Source organism: Microtus pennsylvanicus, chromosome 10, assembly GCF_037038515.1.
Source record: "Microtus pennsylvanicus isolate mMicPen1 chromosome 10, mMicPen1.hap1, whole genome shotgun sequence".
Taxonomy (NCBI): domain Eukaryota; kingdom Metazoa; phylum Chordata; class Mammalia; order Rodentia; family Cricetidae; genus Microtus; species Microtus pennsylvanicus.
Window position 1 is genome coordinate 77,749,911 of NC_134588.1, and position 26,075 is coordinate 77,775,985.

The following is a 26,075-nucleotide window of genomic DNA, read 5'->3' on the forward strand; positions in this document are numbered from 1 at the left end:
ATGTCTTTTAGCTATTTGAGATTCATCTGTTGCAAGTTCTCTGTTTAGGTCTGTACCCCATTTTTATTGGATTATTTGTTCTTTTGAACAAATTTTGTTCTTGAGTTCTTTGTATGTTTTGGAGATCAGTTATTTATCCAATGTGGTGTTGGCGAAGATCTTTTCCCAATCTGTAGGCTGTCATTTTGTCTTATTGACTGTGTCCTTTGCTTTATAGAAGCTTCTCTGTTTCAGAAGGTACCATTTATTAATTGTTGCTCTCAGTGTCTGTGCTACGGAGGTTATATTTAGGAAGTGATCTCCTGTGTCAATGCATTCTCCGTTGATTATGTTACATGATCTGACAGTAAATTAAGTTTGGCATGCTTTGTCCAATAATGCCTTTGTTTGACCTTCATTTATTAAATGTAACTGATTTTTAGGGACTTCTATATTATAGAAGTTGAGAAAATTAACACATGTATTACATTATGTTTATTGGTATGTTGTGAATACCTAAATTTTATTTTGTAATTTAAAAAATATTAAGTGTAGTCATTATTGCATACAATATATTTTTTAATCTTACCCCTTCCCTCAAATGGAATTTTGTATCATTTATCCAAAAGCTAATCCTCCTTCTTCCACTTGTCAATAAACTGGTTATAGTAAATCAACAGACTTTGATTGACTATATTCTGATTCTCATAGTTTCTACTCAGAAGTCTGCAGTTATTCAAATACTTATTCCTCTATGTGTAAGTATAAGTAACTCTGGTTAGTTTTCCATTGACTCCTTGAAGCTACTAATGGTGTTTTCTAATGTGTTTTTATATTGAATATTCATGGAATTTCTATATAGATAAACGATTGGGTTTTTAGAGTAAATTTTTAAGTTTGGTGACATATTAGTCTTTAAGTATTTTACTCATCCTTTCCTTCCCTTTCTTTAGTGACTCCAATTTTCTGAAAGTATGAAAAAATGTTACCTAGTAAATTTAACTCTACTTAATCTATTTCTTGTGTTTTATTTTCTAGTGACCTATCTTTCTATTTAGTGATTTATTTTTTTTCTATTGTTATACTGCTATTGAACACATTTGTTGAACATTTTATTTTAGTTATCATATTTTACAGCTCAGTAGAATTTATTAATTTTACATTTTCTATTCCTTGCTGGGGAAAAAATCTTTATTTTTATTGTAAGTGTATTATCAATGCATTTTCCATCATTTTAACTTTCATCTCTATTTAAGTAACTGATGTCCTAATGTTTTTGGTCTCATGTTTTTTGTTTCTTCATCATCTCTAGGTTGTTAACTACTCCTCATATTTTTCCTTGATCTTTATGTGTTAAGTGGCATTAGATGGTATCTTGAACATGCTAAATGTTATATCATATAGATTCTTTTATCCCCCTAGGGCTTTTGTTTCCTGTGTGATGGATTGGACATAAAACCTTGTGTATACTGGAAGAGCACTCTACCACTGTTTATACCAACAGCCCATTTTATGATTGTTCTTAATCAAGTGATTGCATATAATCCTACAATATAATGGGCACACCACACCCATGATATATAGTGACTTAAATGCCAATCCAGCCTCTTGAAAGTTCTGGCTACCTTTACTTTGCCTTATATAATCAGGGTTTGTATGTCAAAAGCTTTAAAAGTTTGTGCACAGTATTAAGATTTTGTGAATTGGGGCTCTCAAGTTGACTCAGTGAAAAGAAAGTGTTTTTCACACAAGAATGAAAACCTGAATTTCAATCCTTAGAACCCTTGTCCATCTATGCACAGAAGAACACAACTTTTATCACAGCACTTCCATGGTGAGGTAGAAGCAGAGACATGAGGATTCCTGGAAGCATGCAGCAATTTAGCTTAGCATAGAAAACTTCAAATCAGCAACATACCCTGTCTCAAAGAAGGTAGAAAGCTAGGAACAATACCAGAGGGTGTCTTCTAATTTCCACATGCCTGCCATTATTTATATGTGGACACACTCACACAGGAGCATACATACATACATACATACATACATACATACATACACAAGCAAACACACACAGACATACACACAGATTAAGAACAATAATAAAAACACAAGAATAAAGGAGTTCTATAGCTTTGTTTCTATGCCACTCCCTCATTTCTAGTGCCTCTTTCCCCTTGATGTCCAGTATATCTAGTAGTACTAGATATTTTCCTACCGAACAGTTACATCTCAAAAAGTCTCTTCTTTTTCAAGTTTAGTTTGTTACTGTGTTTGTGATTATGATGAACAAACACTGTATGGTGGCATTGAAAAATGTGCAGAGGGAGAAAGACACATGGTGAGAAGGGAGAGGGCAGAAAGATGGAGGAAAAGAGGAAAAAGGAGAGGGGAAAGGAGAGAGGAGAGGAGGGGGAGATAGAAAGGAAAAGAGGGAGAGGAAGGGGAGAGAGAGAGGCTGAAGGACCTCTTATGGTAGAGGGAGCACCTCATCCACTAGATGTGTCTTCTCTAGCAATCTCCAGATGATTAGCTTTTTCTCAAACTTTGTTTATCTTAAATACAATTGATAATTCATGACTACTGATTTTGAATGTACTCATTAGAAACTTTCTCCTCCACAGTGAATGCCAATTCCAGGATGTCAAAATGTCCCAGCAGAGGAGCAGAAATCATCACAAGCTCCATACCACAAGTGCTTGGTTGATAATGGAGTTCTTGCTAATTCAAGAGGTACCCTGATTCAGATTTAGTATTAGGTAGAAAATAAATTATCTACTTAACCACTTTACACACATACGTGTGGAATTGTGTGTAGCAGAATGCTGTAATTTAAGTATCATTAAAACATCAAACTATTAAAGGTACATGTTATAAAATAAAGTATAATGGATCACAAAGCAAGAGTTCAAAAATAAATGAACATCAGTTTCCCTACAACTGAACAAAATGATATCCCCCCACACCTAATAAGTATTAAATTCTACTGTTCGCTCAGGGAGTGGTGGGCCCTCAACAGCCCCTTCTTCATGTATGATAAAACTTCACTGAGCCCAACTTTGTCCATGTCTTGTCCAGATAACCATAGGTACAATGAGCTAAAGATAGCAATAGCCAGGTCATGTCTGGAACATATGTTTTGCTGCACAGTTGCCTGACCCCTATCACTAGGTTCTTGCTACCTTTTTCCCTGTGATGTTTCTGAGCCTTGGAGGGACTGATATAGCTGACTCATTTAGGGCCTAGTACTCTATCATCCCTTATTCTCATCACTCTAGCCAGTTATGGGTTTCTGTGATGACTGCTTCTCACTGTAGTGAGAACCTTCACTGTGGATGGCTGACGACAACGTGAGTATTCAGCAGTGCAATAGTAGTAGGTCCCCCACAGGGTCTATGACAGCCCTAGGCATGTGCTCCAGAGCATGGTTATAGAGTCAGCCTGTGTTCCTTTTGATGGAGGAACTCAGGCCTCACATCATCATAAAGTGCCTTGACAGCATTTACATATGGTCATGCCACAACTGTACTTCAGTGCTCCCATTGCATAGGAGATCATTATCATGGCTTGCAGAATTCACAGGTAAGACGAGGTAAGACTATTGATAGCTTTTCTTGTCTACCAGCCTACCCAGCACCACCCAGCATGATAAAAGCGATCCAGGAAGGAGGAAGCTTCCAGTTCAGCTCAGCATGCTTTCTCTATGTCATGTGACCATGGCGTAGAGTATCTTCTGCAATAAGTTCTTACCAACAGGTTCTCATAGGGAACTGAGAGCAACAGCGAAAATGCATAGTATTTTGGAGACTTCTAGGGTGTACTCTAAAGGTTGGGAAGAGGAAATAATAACACAATTTTATGGTAGCTTTTCCAGGGACAGAAACTTCAAAGTCAGAGTTCACAACTGCCAGTCTAGAGACTTTTTCTGCCATTTGACTTTCTCCTTCTTTTCTTGAATTACTGACAAAGGTTACAGCAACATGGATTCCACCTACAAAATAAGTAGCCAATACTGCTTTGGTAAATTATGAAACTTTTTTAACTTGACACTCATGTCTTTATTTAGGCTGTGTTTGCAAAGCAAAGAAACCAGGGAGGATGGTATTTTTATCTAAGAATAGAATAGTTTGGTATGGAGCATAACTTATCCTGGGATATAGCAAGAGACAAAAACAAGGTCTTCTTGAAGTATATGCTACCATAATTTGTGCTTGTTCACTGTGGTGGCATTGTATATTTATAAAGGAAAGAATGTGCAATCGATTTGGCTTGAGAACCCCAGAGAGCATCAGAAAGGTTTTGACATTTGCAGTGGGTCTTAACAGCATTGAATAATACAGAAAGAAAGCAATATGAGCAAAGATATTGATTTTAGAAATTGCACAATAAGGAGAATTATGGGATGTATAAACAATAGTATTTGAGCTTGCAAATAATATTGGATTTGCAAGTAGTCTGAAGTTTATGTATTGAAAATAAGTTGTTCCCTGTGTATGTACAACAAAACACAGGTAGCAGGAAGCTACCTGATGGGGTTCCCAGCAACAGAGATTTACGAGCAAAGTATGTTCAGAGGACGGATCTTTTCTTGACACAGTGGAAAAGAATGTTAAAGGGAGCAAGACTATAGGCAGAGGCATATTGGTAAAGTGTGAGTTCAGGCCGTGCAGTAGACAGGTGATATTTACATGGAAGAAAGAGGGGACAGTGGTGATGGAATTGCTCACCTTAGGACCAATAGAGGAATGTCAGTGGCAAAGTGGCAGTGAGTTACACACGGGTGATGTGGTTTGAAGTTTGCAGCTGACTAAGTGGATCACTAACACAGAACTGGTAAGAGAAAGAACTTGAGGCTTGAGGGGTGGGAAATGAAGCTGACTTGGAAGATAATAGTGTCAACTCTCCTCTAAGACATCCATGTGCCGAAGTTCATCAGGAGATTAGTAATGAATTTGTTCAGTGGACATGTGTATAAAAAAATTCTTATTAGTAACTTTAGTTTCAGATATGGGCATACAGAAAGGCCCGAAAAAACACTGCAGAGAAAAGGGAGGGCACTTTGCAAACAAGGAAATGAAGTGTCAGCAGTAGAAGAGGCAGATGACAGTGACACCGTAAACCTCTACGACAGAAAAGAATTCAAGAGCAACTTGTTTATATAAGTGTGGAATTATGGAGCTAGGCCAAATGGAATGATACCTCCAAGAGCCCAGTGTATTTTATTTGTTTGTTTTCCGTGGAAAACAGTTCTTCTGAACTGTTAGTGGAGTAGGGCAAGAGAGTTGGGAAGTTATAAAAGATAAAAACTAAGAGCACTGGATGCAGGGTTGGCCTCAGATGAGAAGGAGAGAGGAGATGAAACAAAGGTGTGAGCTTCACACAGAAGAGCTGAGCAACGGTGAGCTAGCAGATGCGGGATGCTTACAAACCGCTAGGGAAGACACGCAGTGAAAAATGAGTCGCACTGTGCCCTCTGCAACTTCTGCAGTGATTAAGAGCATCACTGAAGGGTAACAGCATCTAATGCATTCTTACAAAGTGTGTCTCCTGGTCTTTTTACCCTTCGGCCAACTTTAATTAATTTAGATCCAGAGATAATACTTGACAATCGTGTAAGAAAAATTGTATAGATAAAGCGGGATGCAGGGAGTCGTTCTGAAACCTCTCTGGAATGAGAGAGAAACACAGTCTCCTTAAAGGTCTGTCATCTTCTTTCTCTTTTACTATCTCACATTTGCTTTAAAGACTTAAAGGACTTTAAAGGTTATTAACCAACCTATTACAGAGCATGTAAGGTTTGCTTGTTTACTTGTTTATGTTGATTCTGATTTATATTTGGATTTCTTTATATATATATATATGTGTGTGTGTGTGTGTGTGTGTGTGTGTGTGTGTCTATATATATTTAATTTTTTTTAATTTTAAATATCAACCCCAGTTCCTCCTCCCTCCCCTTCTCCCATCCCCACCTCTCTTGGGGAGTCAACAAAGTCTGTCATATCAAGTTGAAGCAAGATCAAGTCCTTCAAATATCAAGGCGGAGGAAGGTATCCCATCATAGAGAATGGGGTCCAAAAAGCCAGTTCATGTCCCTGGGATAAGTCCTGGTCCCACTGCCAGCTCCCTCCATACAACAGATCAAGCCATATGCTTGTGCCCAGAAAGAATCTAAAACAAAAGGAACCTGAACTTCATTACTGGTTTTAGTACCAAGAATAAGAATTATCATGAAATATAATCCAGTCTTCTGAACGGGTCTTTTGCCCCACACTACTGGTATGGGGACATTTCCTGGGGGTAACAAAAGAGAATTACATGCCAATTGTTATCTGAAAAGATTAGGAGGTATGTAAGTGAGATATCTGTTGCTGTTTTAAAAGGTTCAAAATTGTATGAATGGTGTTTAGCTATTAAGCTAAACTGGACACAATGTTGACATTAATTTGGTATTCTGTTATTCTTAATCTTTTATAAAGTCTTCGTTTTTTCTCTCTCTTCTCTCATTTCTCTCTCTTCTCTCTCTCTCTCTCTCTCTCTCTCTCTCTCTCTCTCTCTCTCTCTCTCCTCTCTCTCTCAAAAAGTTTTAATAACAAATTTTCTTTTCTAAATCTAACTAATTCTTTCAAGTCAGGTCAACTTCACTTGCTAAATTAATAGATACTTAAGCCAATCAATGATAAAACTCCTAAGTTGGAAATTTTCTTCACTAAAGATTCCCTTGGGATCTCAGGACATTAGAAAGTGAATATGCTCCCGTGGAGGGCTCACATTCAACATTGTGGATTCAGAAGCCCTGTATGTGGAAGGAAATCACCTTGGCTAGACCCTGGCATTCAGCTGATGTTAGTAGCTCAAGATTATGATGGTGAAATCCATAACCCACTTTATTCCATACTTCTCTGCTGGCTCGATTACTAATTTATACTTACTGAGGATCTTGCCAGACTTCAAAAAAATCCTTGTTTTAGATAACTATCCTAATTATGAGATATGCTCTACTATAGAACCTCTTTCTCTCCTTTTATTTTCCCTTCTCAAGGCGATCAGGGAGGAGACATAGACCTACATCCTCAGTCGCCTCCTATCTACGTCCCGGAAGCTGCATCTGGAAGCTCTAAGAAACTTGGGTTTCCTCCTACCACACATGAAAAGACTGCAAGCAAGATGGCGATGGCAATGGCATTGGCGAGGGTGAGTCTGGCTCGGTCTCTCTCTAAAGTCACAATGCTTTACGGACGAGAGATGATGGAGTCTCCTCTAAAACTTCCAAACGTAGCTTCCCGTTCAAACTCCTTGGTTATTTCTAGCGTTCCATCCTCTTCTCCCCGATCTTACCAGCTAAGAATCTTCTGGCTGGTTTATCATCTCTAGCTGCTGGCCTCCTTGTCTCTGTTTCTGTAACTCCGCTCTTAGCTTCCCATGGAATAGGAAACCACTAGGCTTGTTCCTACCTCTTCCCAGCAGGTTTCTTTCTCTCAGAAGGAAACTTCTTTCTATAGAACAGCACAACTGTTTACTTTGCTTGGCAGAAAACACAGTGCACTTTGATTTCAGAGGTTGAGTACGTCACAATTTTAATTCTAGTTTTGCATTTATTTATTCTAATTGAACCAAATCTTATTGATAAAACTCTTTATAATGTTCCCATTGTCTATCAGCCCCAAAACTATCTTTCTGCACTCGGCTTTGGAATGCTGAGGCAGGATATCTAAACACAGACACTGCTCCCTACTAGCAATTTCAAGCAGGACCACTAGAGGGAGACACAAGGCTGGAGCAGAGATGTTAAGAAGGGCTCCCTCTTGCCTGCTGCCTTGGGTTCTTTTGCTCTGCTTCCTCTTCCTGTGAGCTCCACCCAGCAAGTCTTCATTAGGCTTGAGGCAACCCCTACCAGTTTATAGTTCCTCCAGTGTCTATATAAGTCGGCTTTATTCTCTATCTCTCAGAGGCACCAGCACAGGCCAGGCACACTTTTCTGAGAGAATCAGGTCCGAGAAGACTAGGGACCTTCGAGCACAGACACCAGTGTTTACAATCAAGGGTTTTCACATGTACAATGTACCTTCTCTAAAGCATAAAAATATGAACCATTCCAATCTAACGCTTTCCCTCCAGCTTCCTAGAGGATGGGAGATCATTCAAAACACAATTCTGTTGGGCGGCGGTGGTGCATACCTTTAATCCCAGCACTCAGGAGGCAGAGGCAGGCAGATCTTTGTGAGTTCGGGGCCAGCCTGGTCTACAAGAGCTAGTTCCAGGACATGCTCCAAAGCTACAGAGAAACCCTGTCACAAACCCCGCCCCCGAAAAAAAAACACAACAACAACAAACCATTTCTTTCATAATACATAGTTAAAATCCTTGTGTTTGCTTTGTAATTCTATTTATTAAAGATTCTCATGAAAATCACTGATGTATTTCAAGTCTCCTAAATAGATCTAACTCATTCCCATTTCACCCAAACGAATGTTAGGTCAAAGCCACAAAGCTGTGATTTGTTGATGGAGCAGCAGGGATGAGGGACGCCACTATGTCATATCTCTGAATACATTTATTGACCATGTGTGTTTGGTGCAGGTATCCCGAGATTGCCAGCCTGAAAGGAAAAGTGACAGGGAGCCACTGAGGACACAAGTATATAAAAAGAAACCCAGGGTCCAAGACTAAAACAATCTAACTATTCACACCAGAGTTGTTTTTTTTTTAACAAAATGCATTACTCACAGCCAGCCACAACCATCAGCATCCTCTGGGACCATATGAACAACATTAACCTCCAAGTGGGCTGAGATCTACAGAATAAGAAACTGTGTTTAACTGTAGCGATTTCCACGTGTTTCAGTTTGGTGAACACCACTAGATATGGTATAGCACAGAGGTGAGGGAAGGTGATTTGCTGTGTCTATGCTCTTTTCCAATCCCAACCTTTCACTTCTTGGTTCTACACCTCCTTCGACATGACCTTTATTATATACCATTGCTAAATTTTAGAAAAAGATAAAAGGGGACATTGTTTGAATTCTAGTCTTCCCAGAATTAGAAGGGTAGGCTTAGCAAGAACTGTAGAAAGAGCATGACTTCAGTCTTATAGATGTTGCAATTCATTTGTGTGTGTGTCGTTATTAAATGTTTTTGGAAAATCTGGAAATTGAATCCGGGGTCTAAAATATACTATATAAGTGGCCACTAACTACTTTCCTAATCCTGCAATTAGTTTCAAAAAGAAAAAATAATGAAGCTAATAATTTGCCACCCTAGATTCCTTGTTACCTATATTTCCTTTCTTCCACTGGGAGATTGGGTGATGGCAAAAGGACACCATTGCATTTCAGTCTGGTATAGCTGCCTGTGAGCAGAGCATGGATCAACAATGCAGATAGATATCTGTGGGAAGGTAGTCATTGAAGATAAAAGTGTGCTGAGAAAAACAAGCAAATGAGTAATGCCTGTGGAAATGAAGTAAGTTAAAATGCAGTTCATCTTTGGGGTAATGCGCTCTCTCATGCTTCCATAAGGATGGGAACCTGGCAAGGCTGCCCACTTGAGAAGGTATCCAAGTCTGGGAGGTTCCAGTGGAAGTTACGGACAAAGTAAACACAGAGGTGTCCCTAGTAATCTTAACTTTGAAAACATACAGAAGCACAAAACTCCAAACAAGGCCTGTAGGGAATGCACTATGCATTCCCGCCATGTCCTTCCCTATCTTGCTAGATGTAACTATGATCCATAGGAAAACTGAAACACAACAGATGTGGACAGCTCAGAGGGAAAACACATATTTGACAGTTGCTGAGAAAATATATCAAGTTAAAAAAATATCTGGTTTGTGTTCTCTAAGATAAAGAAGAAACATGAAATGAAAAAAATAATATAGAAGGAAAGAAGAGGTGAGATTAAAAACAGTAAGATTATGAGATAAAATAGCATAAATTGAAAGGTTTAAAGACTGTCATAATCCCTTAAAAATAACATCAAAATTAAAGTTGGCATTGTGGTCTAAAAAGCATAAAATGATGCAGAATATTGAATTGCTATTGAAGAGAATGATTGACAAATTATTCCAGAAATTAGAGGAAAAGATATTATAGTCAAGAGGCAAGGATTCCTAAGAGAGTTGTAACTAGAGACTACTTGTTCACTTCCCAGCAGCCCAAAGCCAAAATAACCATAAGAAACTATATTAATTACAACACTGCTTAGCCTATTGTCTCAGGCTTCTTATTGGCTAGTTCTTATATCTTAAAATAACCCATTTCTGTTATTCTGTGTATCATCACGAGGCTGTGGCTTACAGAGTAAGATCCCAGTGACTATCTCCTTTGGCAGCTACATGACGTCTCCCTGACTCTGCCTACTCTCTATATATTTCTTCCAGCCTGGCTATATTCTGCTCTGCTATATGCCAAAACAGCTTCTTTATTAACCAGTGGTAATAAAGCATATCCATAGCATACGGAGGGGAATCCCACATCATCTCCCTTTTTCTGTCTAAATAAAAAAGAAGGTTTTAACTTTAACATAGTAAAATTACATATAAAAAATAGGTATTAAGCAGGAATTACAGTTACAATATTTTGGTGAGTCTAAGGTTTTATATCTAATTTATCTTTTATTATAGCTAAGGAAAACTATAACTATCTGTCTTCAACTCCATCAAAGACCCGAGAAGGATACAATATTACCTAAGTAAACAAGAAGTACATTGTAAGCAACTTCCAAATCTCTAGAATTGATAGAGACATCTCACTGCCTAGGCAGTCCCACAACGTTCTGTAATATTGGGATATCCATCTTCAAACTACAGGCCCATAGTATCCAGCAAACTTTTCCATAAAGCAGGAAATTTGAAGATCTGTTCTGCCTTGTAAAGGCAAAGTTTATCAGTTACTTCCTTCTGTGTCCTGCAGAATGTCTGGCAGTTTCTTCTGTGAAAGAAGGACCAACCCATCTTTTGAAAGGTTTAGCAGTCACTTTTCTGTGCATCATGCACATCCAGGTCAAATAGCATAAACTGAGTAATCCAGGCAAAAGAAGTTTCTTGCCCAAATGGGTAGCCTTGGTCACATTGAAAGCAAATTCCTTAACAAGTTTCTCCAATGCCCATCAACAGGCTAGCAGGTCTGTTGGGTATAAATTACCCTGAAATGTACCTCCATCACAGACAAGAAGACACCTCATGAGTCTAGATGGGTCCCTTCCCCCTTTTCTTCTTCTTTTTAAGGTTTAATTTATTTTTAATTTTCTGTGTGCTTGTGCGTGTGTATGTGTGTGTGTGTGTGTGTGTTATGGGGAGTGGTTTGAGTGTGTGTGTTCATGTGAATGCAATCCCTACTGAAGTCAAAAGTTGGCATCAGAAAACCCAGGCTTGTAATTATGGGTCATTATGAACAGTCAGATATGGATGTTAGGAATCAAATTCAGGTCCTCTGCAAGACCAATGTATGCTCTTAGACCCTGAGCCATCTGGCTAACCCCATTCCTTATCTTTCTTATCCTTATGCAACTTCTAGTTTCTTGGTGCTTCCCTTTCTTTCTGCTTTGTTCCTTGCCCCCTTTTAAATTTTTCTTTGATTTTAAAACAATTATTTCTGTTTATTTCCCCTAGGAATGAGATCTCCCAATATAATCATCAGTCTAGTCATTGACTGAATTTGAAATGTAGGGTAAGGAATTGTATCCTCTACATTTTTCTCTTTTGCAAAGTGGGCTAAAGAACATAAGAATGGGGAACAAAGAATGTATGATCAGTAGACCCTGGACACTGGATTTGGTTTATAGTACTAAAAACAAAGAAAAAATAATACATAGTCATCCTAGAAGTGTGAATTAAAGCTATTTTGAGACACTCCAGGCAGAACGGCTATCTCAGGATCTCTAGCTACAGATGATGGTGAGGATGTTTGTTATTTTGAGACACCCCAGGCAGAATGGCTATCTTCAAGAACTCTAACCACAGACAATGGTGAGGATATTCACAAGGAGAAACCTTGCTCACTCTTACAGGAAGTGCAAATCAGTATGACTATTTTGAAAATCAGTATGGAGTTTTCTCAAAAAATTAAAGATAGAACTACCATATGACCGAGCTATACCACTCCTGGGAGGAACTCTATATCTGATCACAGAAGTACTTGTATATTCATGGTATTTCTGCTCTATTCAAAGAAGGAAACAGAACCAGCCTGGATGTTCATCAACAAATGAATGAATAAGGAAAGTGTGTTGCTCATACAAAATGCAAGTTTATTTGACTATAAAGAAAAATGAAAATTTCTAAAAGTTATATGAATGGAAAGTAGAGCATTAAGTGAAGTGACCCAAACCAAGAAGGACAAACCCCACATGTTCTCTTTTACACAGGGCTCTTAGCCTGCAATGCGTTTGTGTGTCTGGAAAAATGGATATATTGTGAATAAAACTTACAAATCCAGAAAGGAGATCAAAAGAGTAAAAATAGGATCTTAAAAGGGGTATAAAACACAGGTGACATGAAGAAGAAAATAGGCTACATAAATGAATACAGTGAAATGGGGAGTTCAGGAGATAAGCCAAAAGGAGACTTTATGATAACACACTATGTTTGAAATTGATGATATCTAAGACCTTGTATGTTAATTTAAAAGATAAAATACATTGCAATAAAGAATACATATTCTCTAGATCAGTGGGTCTCAATTTCCCTAATGCTGAGACCCTTAAATTCAGTTCTTTATGTTGCAGTGACCTCCAGTGACCTATGAAAGGTATCTTGACCTTTCTGTAGTACTGAACGGGAAAGGTCAGAATAAGTCTCCACTAGTCTTCTACCCCACAAATACCACCAGGTCACCTGTGTTCCAAAGTAATCCCCAAGGTTCTATTTCCCCAGATCCAGTTTATCCTGATTTTGTCAGCTCTTAGCCATAAGTAGTCAGAATGCAAAGTTCTTCAGATTCAAGTGTCTCCAAGAAGAGGTTGCCCAGAACTGCTGAGAAAGACCCAAGGGTCTCTGCCTTTGTAGTAGGTGTTGTCTAGAGGTCTACTAGCTGTCCGGATCTGTGGTTCTTTCATTTCTTCTAAGGTAGACAGACATTGTCTAACCTTTCTGATTCTACTGGCCTTTGAAATAGAATGTTCTAGCATCTTGCAGAGAAACAGAAGCCCTGCTGTTCGCACCGACATGGAAACATGACCTTACTGTATGTTAATGCTTCTGGGTACACACGGTACACACACCAGAGGATCTAACATCATACAGTGTATAAGAGGCTCTGTCTTTGTTTTTCACTAACCTGTCTGCAGAAGGGAAGTCTAGAAGGCACACTGGCACAAAACTCTCTGTTCTTTCATTATTCAGGCCTAATTTTAACTAAACTCCACTTTCAGAAAGCTGAGGACAAACGCGGTAGTTATGGCATCTGTGCGAACACGGAAGCAGAGCTTAGTGCGCCTGGTTGTCAGCAGTCCGGGGAGAATCAGGTGAGGTGCAGGTGGTAGGTCAAATAAGGGAAAATGGGGGAGATTGACCCCTGTGGTGTTCCAGACTGTGACTATGTGATCCGATAGGTGTCCCTTCCTACTCTCTCTTGAACATCAGGGCTTTCTCACTGCTGTTAAAACACCTATCTAGACAACAATGAGGACCCTAATAGAGGCATACATCAGTCTAATCTACATGGGTAGTAGAAAAAAATACAAGATCTCCTGAGTAAATTGAGAGCATGGGGACCTTGGGAGAGGGCTGGAGGGGAGGTGAGATCAGGGAGGGGAGCAGAGAAAAATGTAGAGCTCAACAAAAATTAATAAAAAAAAGACTGAAAAACAAACAAATAAAACATCTATGTAGGCACTATTGCAATGCCTTTCAGAGCCTTGATAAGTTTGTCAGGTAATGTCTTATTCAACCAGAGATGTAGCCTTCAAGTTCAATTCCCTTTTCTGGGAAGGATTTAAAGGATCCAATTCAGGAGAGATGCTGAAAGCGATTTCACAGAATCCCTAACACCCCGTCCTCTGACTCCCACACCACATCCTCGTAGAATGCTCAGTGCGGGTGGAAACTACAAATCCTTCTGGAGAAAGAAGCAGCAAGTCAATCAGAGACATGGGCGTGACAAGAATTGCTCACCTTGTCACAGCCAATCCCTCTTTGTAACTGGCCATAAAAGTATATGGTGGGGACAGTCAAAGAGCTTGCTCACATGGCCTGTGTGACTCCTCTTTTCTGCCACTGTCCTGAGTTCAGTCTTTACTCATCCCTGTGCACAATTGTCATGTCTGGGATGTTCTTCGGCAGGGCAGGTGTGGAAGCTGGTCACTGTGCAGCACATGCCTGGAACTAATTTCTTTCTTTCTTTCTTTCTTTCTTTCTTTCTTTCTTTCTTTCTTTCTTTCTTTCTTCTTTTTTTGACAGGGTTTCTCTGTGGTTTTGGAGCCTGTCCTGGAACTAGCTCTGTAGACCAGGCTGGTCTTGAACTCACAGAGATCCGCCTGCCTCTGCCTCCCGAGTGCTGGGATTAAAGGAGTGCGCCACCACCGCCAGGCTTGGAGCTAATTTCAATGAAGAAGAATGCTAGCGCTCCCAGCCTTGTCATGGTCAATTGCATTTGAATTAAAACTGTAGTATCAAAGCGTGCCATGGAGCAGCCCTTGGTTAAGGCGCAGTTTGGCATTTTGTGCTTCAGAACACTTGTACGCAAACCCAGCACAGAGAACCAAACGATTCCCTTAGTAGCCATTAGAAGACTTTGGAGTCACATTTGGATAGAGAAGTGACTGCATCTCCAGCATTGAGTGTCAGACAGCAAGTTTCCATTGTGCCTTGCAAATTCATTCGGGGGCTTGGGAAAGGCCTCTTTGGTGTTGAAAGATGCAGGTAACCACCCTCCCACCCCTGTTCCTAGAAACAGAACTAACGAACAGACTTCCCACGTTTTGAAATAAGAGATTTTACAATTTTGAACAAAGATGACCTGATGCTGTGATCTCAATGAGATGGGGAGACTTGAGCAAACGGGAGTTCAAGGAGGAAGAAGAGAGCCACTACTATCTACAGGTAAATGTGCTAAACACATTGAGTTGCTCAAAGGGTAATTAGCATGTAAATTGAATTCTGAAGTGGAGAACACAAATAATCATGTCACCAAGGACCCATCTACTGCGGAATTTTTGGTGCCAGAGTTTGACCTACACTCCTCTCTAACGAGGTGATAATGAGCTGTGAAGGCCCAAAGGAGCCATTGGGTAGCAATCCTTGTAAAGTGAGAGGCGCAGGAAATGCACTGCTATGTGCATGATCGGTCCTGGAATATAGCACGGAAGTCACTCATATCTGCTGCTGTGACTTCTTGAAGAAAGGGAATATTCTGTGGAAATAACATTTGCTAAGGCTTCTTTTGTTCTGAAGTTCCTGGCGCAATCCAAGGACTCACTTACGTATTTAGAAATATGAGTATATTTGTCAAAGTAAAAGCATAAGAACAACCTGTTCAAGGATGTAGACAACTCACCTTAGAGACCAAGCTAGGACCCATTTCTCATCCTCACTTTAACCCCAAACTATGCAAAAAGGGAATTCAAGATTTCCTGTGTGTGTAGCATTTTTTCGTTGTGATATAATCCCATACCCCCAAAAGCAGCCTAAAAAAGAAAGAGTTCATTTTAGCTTGTGGTATCGAAGGGCTAGATGTCCATAATGGCAGAGAGGCATGGCTGAAGGTGACCAAAACAAGCTGCGACAGTGCAGAGTCAAAGCCCAGGACACGTGGTCAGAAGCATCAGGGAAGGAAGTCAGGGGCGGAAGAAGACTTATTAGGTAAGAGAACACAAGTTCTCAGAACAAAGGCGAAGGAGAAGCAGGGGTTTTAAACAGATCCACACTGAAAAATCACCCTACTGACAGTAGAATGCATGTATATTTTAATCTAGGAAAGCTCTGTTGAAAATACATGAATACTAAAATCAGCCCGAGGCAATGATAGGCTCCTTGGTGTGTGAGGGTATCCACACACAGCAAAAAGTTTCCCCAAAGTTTCTGCAAAGGCTGATCCCAGCTATCTTTAATTGGTAGTTTTGTTCTGTGTGGCCGTCTCTGCTGATGTTTTAGAGGAGACTGACCCGTTGTGTGCATACTGATTAGATTCCAGTTGCTGCCCAGCCTTCTAAGACACTGTGTTCTGGCTCCCTGGCCCCTGCTGGCCACTTGGAATTTCAATGTCATTTTTTTTTTTGTGGTAAGTCATAAAGAGACATATATGCTACAAGAAGAATAAATAGCAAGGGGCCTGGTCTGACCTGTTGGGATCAGATAAGCCTGTCTGGGGAAGGAGGATTTCGCAGGATATCTACAGGGTTCAAGAGGCTTTGGCTAGAAGACAGGTAGTAGACGAGGGCTGAAAACATCGTGCTTTCAAAGCTTTGAAGCACAAGGCTGGTAAGGTAGTTAATTGAGTGTGTCCTGGAAAATCTGCCCCCTGGGCAGCTCTGCTGGGCCATAGCATTGCCTGGGACATGGCTGCCAGAGAGGAGGAATAGAAGAACTGGCTGTGTTTGCAGAGATACCCACCCTGCACATGGAGGGGAGAACTCGGGGTGGAAAACATTAATTCATGTCCTCTTTCCTCCTGCTCTGACCACTGTTTCTAAATCAGTTGAGAGAATATTTGGCATTTCCAATTATGTCGTAGCATTCCAGATGACCTCTAATCACAGGTAGAAAGAATGACAAACCTCGGGGTCAAAGGAAGTTGCTATGTACAGAATACACACACATACACACAGAGAGACAGAGACACACAGAGAAGAACAAAGAGAAAGAGAAAGATACAGAGACAGAGACAGACAGATAGAGACAATTAGGAACAAAAAGAAAGGCAGAAGGAGAAACTGAGACGAGAAACATCAGCTTCCGTGGTATCGAGTGAGCTGCAATTCACTCCATATTTACTAAGCTGTGCATAGCAATTACCAAGCAGCTAAATGGTCAAGAATTTCCATAACATAAAATACAAATACGTGATAGTTATATTTTAAGTTCTCCCCTTTGAAACCATCATAATTTAACCCTCAGCTTTGAGAGTCCCTGCTGACAACGGAGTTTGACTGACAGACGGGATCGGCCACTGTATTTTGTTTCCATTGGGATCACATTACCAACCTGTAATTTCTCCATATTAGAAAATAGGGCTCGATTTCCAAATAATGAGCAGTTGGAGGATGGCTTTGCCCTGCTGCCACCTGACACCGTGCCATTTATATCCCCTATGGTGTGACGGCAGAGACCTGCTTCATCTAGACACTTGCAGACAGGCCTCTGGCTCTCCGTACCATATATTCAGGCCATCTTTCAGGAAGGGCACTACACTGAAGTCCTGGTTTCCTGCGGCACTCCACCCTAAGATCCTGGGGCCCAGAGAGCCTTTGTTGGATGAAAAGTACTTCCAAGATTCTTCTGCATGCTTGGGCCTTTATTGTGTGATAAGTATGTTTTTCTCCCAGTATCCATGACACAATGCATTCTTCATAGGGACATATCCACAAGAACATGGTTCAGAGAAACTTATCATAGAAATCCTGGCCAGACAACGTGAGGTGTCAGCTACATCAAGAGCAATGATAGGCCACATGCAATCTCATAAACTACAAAAGAACCTTAGTGAGGAGATTGCTGCACCAGATTGCACATTGCAAGGACGAAGAGCAAGAAGAAAAGATGAGGCCCTGTAGTGCATCATGTCTAGAGAGACTGACATCTCAACAAGAAGGTTGTGGAAATGTTTTAGAAGAAGCCATTTCTCGTGGAAGTGTATACCAAGAAGGTGAATATGATCTTAACACCCAGAGCTGGGTAGACTTCCCAGGAAAGGATGTATTGCTGTGAGAAAGTTTGCTCCAGGTCTCAGGGGAGGGAGAATCCTGGGTTACCCTTCCAAATGTGGAGATCTGAAGCTCTTAATGCATTTCCTCCTTCTGGCTTTGGTAAACGCTAGTCTAGCTTGTGACCACCCAGATGATCCTTGGACCCAGTCTGGAAGGGGCTTGGACTAGAAGTGACCGGTTGTGAGGCAGAGTAGCAAATCCCCAGTGACAGGTTTATGGTTGGATTGTGGTCTACGCTCGCTCAACAAAGACACTTGGATGCCAGTTGCTCAGGCTTTGCCCACAGGTACAAAGAAAAATGTGCTTCTAAGAATCCCCGCTATGGTACATTTGGTTACTTCTTCAATGTAGGAAGCAGCAGGCAGGCCTCATTCTAGGAATCCCTATAGCCTTCACTGGAAAACATCATTTCAATTCTAAAACCGCCCTCCAGAAGGAACTCCCCAACCCTTTCTTCTGTAATAAAGATAATTTCATAGAATATCACTAGCATAAGAGTAGGGCAGACAGGAGATAAAATTCAAGTTCTGACATAATTAACCATACGACCCTAGGTGAGCCAGCATATTCGTCACTGTCCATGAAAGGGAGGTGATCCTGAGTTGAAACTGGACATGTCGGCACAAGAAAGAAATAGTCTGTCGTATACCAAAAGCTTAGCATTTTCCTTAACCTGTCATGTCCTAAACCTGTACGTGACTACAGAATCATCCCTCCTGCTCTCTCCTAGAATACACTCACATTCAAAGAAACACTCAGGAACATTCCAGCACCCCCAACTGCCGACCCCAGTTTGTTTGCCTGCCTTTTTCCTTCATTTAATAATGACATGCAGACCACTCAGGCTGGCTATTACCTACTGAACCTCTGAAGCATGAAGCTCATTGGGGGAACCCGTAGTGACATTTCTTTTTTTATGGAGTATCTGAGAGGACCATGGCTCTCCAATAACTTATGCCAAAGGGACTTTGGACTCCATGAGTTTATCCTTTAATAGGAAGCTCATTTTGATTTTTGGCAATGGATCTTGAACTTTCCAGGGAAAGGCTGGACTGAAAAGGTTTTTCAAGGACCATCTTCTGTGTCTCATTAATATTCCATCACACCCCGCCATGAACACACAAGACGCAGTGTGCTCTTTGTTTGTGCACGTGAAATGATTGAAGCAGCAAGTAGTAGGGGCTGACATTAATTGAGCCTTGCTCAGCAATCCCAATGGAAGAAATGGTGAGGCCACAAGATGCTGAACTGCAGTTCTGCGGATACAAGCTGTTCATTGCAAGACATGCCAATCAGCCCATTTGCAGACTGTGAACAGAGGTTCCAAGGCATTATTCACTTGCTCTGTGCTCCACATGGTTAAGCTGCATTTGGTGCTTATGTGGTTGACAGTTTGTTTTCTTGATTGCTTCAGGATGCCCCGTCCTTCCTCTTCGGAAGGCCTGAGAGTCTGTTGCTGGCATCTCGTGGTTTCTCTGCCCAGTGCTGTCTGACACACACAAACTTATCTGGCTTTGTCAAGCTGACAACAAGTGCTGCAAAGGTCTAGAGGACTGAGAATCTTTTAGGGTGAACTTGTGCCACTTGCCCTGGAGTCCAGAAAAATGTCTGCATGATTGATCTCCTCACAGGGCCCTGGGAGAACTTAGTTCAGAGATCAAAAACAAGAGGTTCCCAAAGAAGCATTAGGCCAAGAGTGTGCCCTTCTCAGTAGGCATGGAGACAGCACCCTTGCATAAAAGGAGCAATGTAATTAAATATAACCAAGAGATTAAATTAAAATTGGCACACAACCCAAGTTCAATTTTTATCTCAATCCCCACCATGGCTTTAGTATCTCTTTGTTTCATAATATATACCACAGAAACTAAAGCTACAGCTTATTTGAGTTCTGTACCTTATATTTGCCTTTTTATAAAAATTTTCACACTAGGTACAATATCAGGTTATTTTAATTAGTTTTTCTATAAAAACACATTTGCGAGCATAGCCTGGTTTAAAAATCTAATAGAACCATAGTTTGTAAATGCTCAGTTAAAGATTTAGGTGAATATGACTATTCCTTCAATGAGTACTGTGGAAATTTGTTCACAGAAATTAGATTTTTGATGCTGTTTCATTTCCCGAGGTGGCACGTTATCATCTTTTTAAGCTACATTTTGCATTGGCTTCTTGCTACAGGTGGAGGTTCAATGTCAAAACTTTTGGAGGAAGCAGCTTCATATCGTGCATAGGTTCTAGCAATAACATGCCACCATTTGGGGACGGTTGCAGTTACCTAAGGTGAATATCATCCTTCCCACACCAGCCTTACAGAAATCCGAGTCATGTCTCTGAGATGGCTGTCCCTTGCACAGGTGACAACCGATTTAAAAACCACGTAGGACTAATAGCTGAAAGCTGAGCATTGCTGGGGAGGACAGGGCTGGTAGTGGCAGCTTGGAAATTGTCACAGGGTAATTGCATGCCTGCCAGGTTATCATTATGCACTTGGGGCTGTGCACGGATGACATTAATACAGTGACAACCGACTCCTGAGGAGAATAGAGAGGGAGCAAGTCATCAGTGCTCAGGAAAGATTCAACACACAGGATGAGAACCGAGGAAAATTCAAGTTTCTCCCCAATTCTTTCTGTTTCTTATTAGCTTAGTAATCTCACTGGGGTTATAGGAATGGTTGAGAAGCAGCTTCTGTTCCATGAATCCACCTGAGATAGGACCCGAGACACCAAACTATGTAAGTTTAGACTCCATCTATGGAAGGTTTCAACAGACATTTGGGAAAGACCATTGCCATCGTGATGAACAAGGCTTCTGTAGATGTCTAGGCAGAATAAAGAAAATGCTGAGACTCAGGAAAAGCAGAGTGTGTGTGTGTGATGCCTTAGAAGTGGCTGCTTGCTTGAGACCTGCCCTCTTGATGGCATGCTTTGAGTCTGCAGAAGGAGTACGCAGAATAAAGAAACAGACAGCCACACCAACCAGGATGCCTCTTAGAAAGGACCAAGCAAAGTGAGTGGAATGAGAGCCTGGATGAGGACAAATGGGTGTAATGCTGCGTTTACACTGTGCCCGGAAAACTTTTCATCTGGAAAGTAGGAAGACAGAGAAGGGGTGGAGGGAGGTAGCAAAGAGGCAGGTTTGGGAGGGAGCTCAAGGCCTTGGTAAGGACAGGACAGGATTTATGCATACAGCTGCAGCACAGCGCTGTTAGATCTCCAAACTTGTGGGTCCTATGAGAAGGGCAGGTAAAAGAAGTGAAGGCAAGCAGCTAGTTTCTCTAATATCAGCTCTCTACTTGGGGCAACCATAGAAAAGCTGTTATCCTGAAGATGCTTCCTCCATTTCCACGCAAATTCCGACAGTGCCAGTTACTAGAACTGATTTTGAGACAGGGAGAGTCTATTGCCTATGTCAGATGTGAAGATATACCACTTAGATTCCTCTTCAAGAACAGACTCACTGCTCAGCTGAAAAGAGGGTGGACAGCTGTCACCTTCCAGCTCTTAGCAGTGTCTGCTTCAGCTTTTGGATGGAGGTCATGGGACAACCCCCTGCCAGTGTGTAAGTATTATGTATAGCACCTATTTCCTCTGTAGGCATTTACTGGAAAGGGGGCCCTATGAAAATAGACACACTTGCCTCTGCACTCAGCTGGGTCTCCGGAGATTTTTCCATGTACAGACCATGGCCTGATGTTCCTATTACTTAAATCAGCCTCTGTAGTGGCTCCTGTATAACGACTCCAACACAAGCATCTATTTCCTAAACCACTTCCCCGAGAGCTCAACAGATGCCATGACCCTGTGCCTCAATTTCCTGACTATAAAATGAACACAATAAAATTAAAATCAAATGCATGGTAATCACAACCACTTTCATGACAACTGTCAGCCAAAGGAAGACCAGAAAGGTCCAGATTCTACTGTGTTCTCCAGCGAAAATTCGGGGGCTCTCTCCCCTGTATTTTTTGTATTTTCTAGAATATTACTATTTGGATGTTTCCCACTATTCAAGTTTTTGGACCCAGAAACTGACCCTGATTGTTTTGCTAGGAATATTTCTCCTTGTGTATCCTTCACATAGACTTTTAGTTTGTGCACCCACTATTTATGATATGGCATGGATGACTTATGAGAAAGCCTCATTTGCTTTATAATGGCGAGCCTGTTCTCTAGAATGGAACTTTGAATTCTTTATAGGATCTGCATCCTTGGCATCTAAGGATACCAATCCAGAAAGTCTAGGTAGCACCATAAGTGGTTCTCTTCATTTGTCTTCAACGGGTTGCTATGAGATTTCAAGATAAACAGATCTCATAGAGAGTAGGATGACCTGATTATAAAGAATTTAGGGTGTCATGAGCTCCAGATGTTGAAAGTGGAGTCAGGAGAGCCAGTTCTGTTGTCAATATGGCTGTCACAGATGGCAGTGATCTTTGAGAGATCATTAGAAAAGCCTCCTCTGCCTATATCCTGCCAGCCGCCTAGGCAGTAGCCATGGAGATAGTTTTCTTGGCAGTCAAGATACTGTTGACATCTCCTGGAGACTGCAGGGGCCTATGCTCCATGCCACAATCAACAGCAAGACAGGTATGGAGAGGTAGCACTTAAGCTATCTCTCCTTCTATTTTGTCTCTTCCTTTCCCTTCCACTTGCTTTTTCTTTGTTCTTTTTTCTTTCCTAACTACACATGACTTATGAATCCACTGAGCATTTCTGACCTCTTTCTAGGTTCTGGACTCATACAAAGAGATGTAGGCACTACTAACTACTCATTGTCCCAGAACCATTTTATTTAAAAGACATAAACCAAAAAAGAAAAAAAAAAGATAGCATAGTTTGGGGCAAATAGACTTTATGAAATAATTTTGAGGAATTAAACTAAAGCTTTGACTCTCAAAGATAGATTACCAGCCCTCCAGGTAAGGCGCAATACAGGATGATGGGAGGTATTGGTAATATAAGTACAGTGATAAATTCATAGCAAAGTGACCAGCTATTATCATTTGAATATGTCTCCCTCTCAAAGTTTATATATTGGGAATTTCATTCTTGAAGTTTATATATTAATTGCATTTGAGGATAAAGCCTTTAAAATTCAAGAAGATGGGTTGTAGTGATTGATATGCCTGCCTTTACATCTAATAGGGGATAGAGATACCACAGAGAGCATGTTTGCTCAGTCTCAGCATCACACCTGCCCTTTTGTCTGATGCTGCAAGAACACCACCAGATTCCAGGACCATGCACTTGAGTTTTCTGGTCTCCACCTCTTTGAGTCAACCAACTTTATGTTCTTTATAAATTACTCCATCTTAAGTATTTCACAGTAGAAGCAACAATGACAGAAAACAAACTAATCCATACCAGAATCGGGGTGCTTGTGAAGACAGAGGGGTGGAAGTATTCCAGAGGAGAATATACAGTCTATATACAGCTAAAGATATAGGAAACATGACAACTTTAGAAAAGCCAAACCCATGCAGGACTAGTACGCTGCAATGTAACAGGCCCTGGGAAGAAAAAGTTGGGTGCCAAATGCAGCATGAATTCGAATTAGGCTCAATAATAAAAACTCAGAGACAGATATTAAGGGATGAAAGCTGAAAGATCAGAGAAGCAGAATAGTCAGCCACCAGAAGGTTCTTACCTCTACCAAAGCTCAGACCGAAGGGAAGATCCTGTCTCTACAAATCCTTAGATTGGATGCTTTCACTGAATCCTCAGAGTACACCTGGCTCTCTGAAACCTCAGACTGCCCTGACACCTGTCCCCTCCCACCTAAGTTGACATGGTATTTTGTAGGGTCCTTGGGCCCTTTTTACGTGACTTGCTTTTATTGGAGTTATCTAGATAGAACAATGTCCTCCAGACTGGAAGATTCCATCACTATTGCTTCTCTGAGTAGCTCTATGGACAGGAATCCACGAGCAGATTCTGATTCGCATATGTTGAAATAGGAGCAGCGGGGATGTGTCCCGGCACCCTGGCCACCTGGCTAGCTTATTCTTGAAATAACAACACACAAACTGTATTCATTTAAACACTGCTTGGCCCATTCTGCTTGGCCCATTAGCTCTAGCCCTTACTGGCTAATTCTGATATCCCGATCAACCCATCTCTAATAAACTGTGTAGTTCCGGTCTTACCGGGAAAGATTCAGCATATCTGACCTGTCAGCTTGCTCCATCGTGTCTGTTCCAGAGAGCAGAGCTATCATGTCTGAGCTCACTTCCTCTTCCTCCCAGCATTCTGTTCTGTTTACTCCTCCCACCTATGTTTTAACCTATGAGGCCAAGCAGTTTCTTTATTACTTAACCAATGACCTTCCTCCATCATGCATAAATTTGAGCAAATGTGGCCAAAAGGCCCAAAAATTGGAGAAATATTTAAAATCAATAAGTGCACTCAAAATTTGCAGTTTCCAAAAAAAAAGATTTAATTAGTGTCTTTGGTATCATTTCAGGAAATCTGTGATGGACACTGCTTTTGGCAGTGGCTAAATAATTTGCTGTGGCTGAATAATTTCCTTGACCTTATTTTCTATGTCCTTTGAGGTCAACAAATCATACTCACCTATCACCATGCTTTGACTTTTTTTAGTCACTCAGTTTCTAAGTTTTCTCATTCATCAGACTTAACAAAGTTCTAAGGTAGTAAGACAGTTTATTGAAAGTATTTACCAGGCCAGTATTTACAGTTAAATGCTATATGCTTTGCTGTAAACACGATAGGCTTATGATTCAGGATAAGCTGTAAGCTATCCCCACAAACACAGCTCTTCCTCACTTTCTGCATTCCTGAGCATCTGCTCTCTGGCTTGAGTCTCTTTTCTCTGAACAAGGTTTCCCATGTTACTATGATACTGTGTCTCTTTTGCAGTGTGTATTAGTCAGCTATCTATTGCTGTAACAGAACATCTGAGAAAATCACAGTAATAGCAGAAAAGTTTATTTTGTCTTATATAATTGTAGATTCGGATCTGTGGATGGCCTGGATGCTTTGGAGTCTATAGAGAGATCCCACAAATTTCACGGGGGCACAGTGGGAAAATCTTTTTTTATTCCAGGGAATTCAGGAAGCAAAACGAGTTGGGGGGAGAAGGGACTAAAACACCAATAGTCCATTCAAGGTCATGCTCCAGTGACATCATGCTCCAGTGATCTAGCTTCTTTTTCTTCCTCTCAAGTGGCTAACCAAATCGCAAGTCCCTCAAAAAAGAGCATGGATGTAAACCTTACCACACAGCTTGCCATGGTCTGTTAGAAGCCATCTTCTAATACAAAGTCATTACTAATACAAAGAGAGCAATGCAAAGTCATTACTTTCCTATCCCTCTGGACTATTAGAGAACTGGGCCAAAGTCTGTGCCCTTTATAGATCAGGTATAAATTCAATGTTGTGAGTTCTTCAGGGAGTTGAAATACCTGGCTGAATGTTCCGTCTCCGATTCCTGTGACTGATACCTTGAAACGCAAGTAACTGTTTCACAGCACACAGTGGAAGAAAGGAAACATCCTTAGCCACTGCCATAGAGGTACCATACATTCTTGTCTTACTTCCTCCGCTCCGCACCCCCCCACACACACACAAGCTGGGGCATTTCTTCTTGCTCTTATTCAGCTTAAAACCTTCCTGATTACAGAGGGGAACATTTTAAGGCATTTCTTTGCATTCAGAAAACCTTTCTCCTGAATAGGTTAATGTATTGTTCCTAGTACCCTGTATAAAATGAAGGTTATAAGAAGTTTTTCAGGATTGCCAGAGGGAGAGAGAAAGGGAGAGAGTCTTGCATCATCTATGTGAAGGTTAAATGTTCAACAAGTAGTAAATGGGATACTTACAGTTTCACAAAGACTGTACACTCACAGAGATTGTTGGTCAATCCCTCTTACAAGGAGTAAGTAAAAAATATCAGAAATGCACCTCAAGTGGACATCTTTCTAGGTACAGGACTTCTGGCCAGCCGTGAACTTTCCAACCGGATTTATAAAATGGGATGGTAACGACATTATCTTCATCATACTACCATTATGAAAGCGGAATAGAGAAAAATGCGAGCGGCACTGGGAATACAGCAAGTGCTCCCTAGATGTTAGATATTATTATTGTCTGTCTGAGCCTGACAAAATCCACAAAGCTCATCACACTGGAAAGCAGAACTCTGCCATATGCTTGCTAATGCACATGGCAGCCTCACTGCTCCTTTGACAATCCTGTAATAGTTCCAGCAGGAGTTTT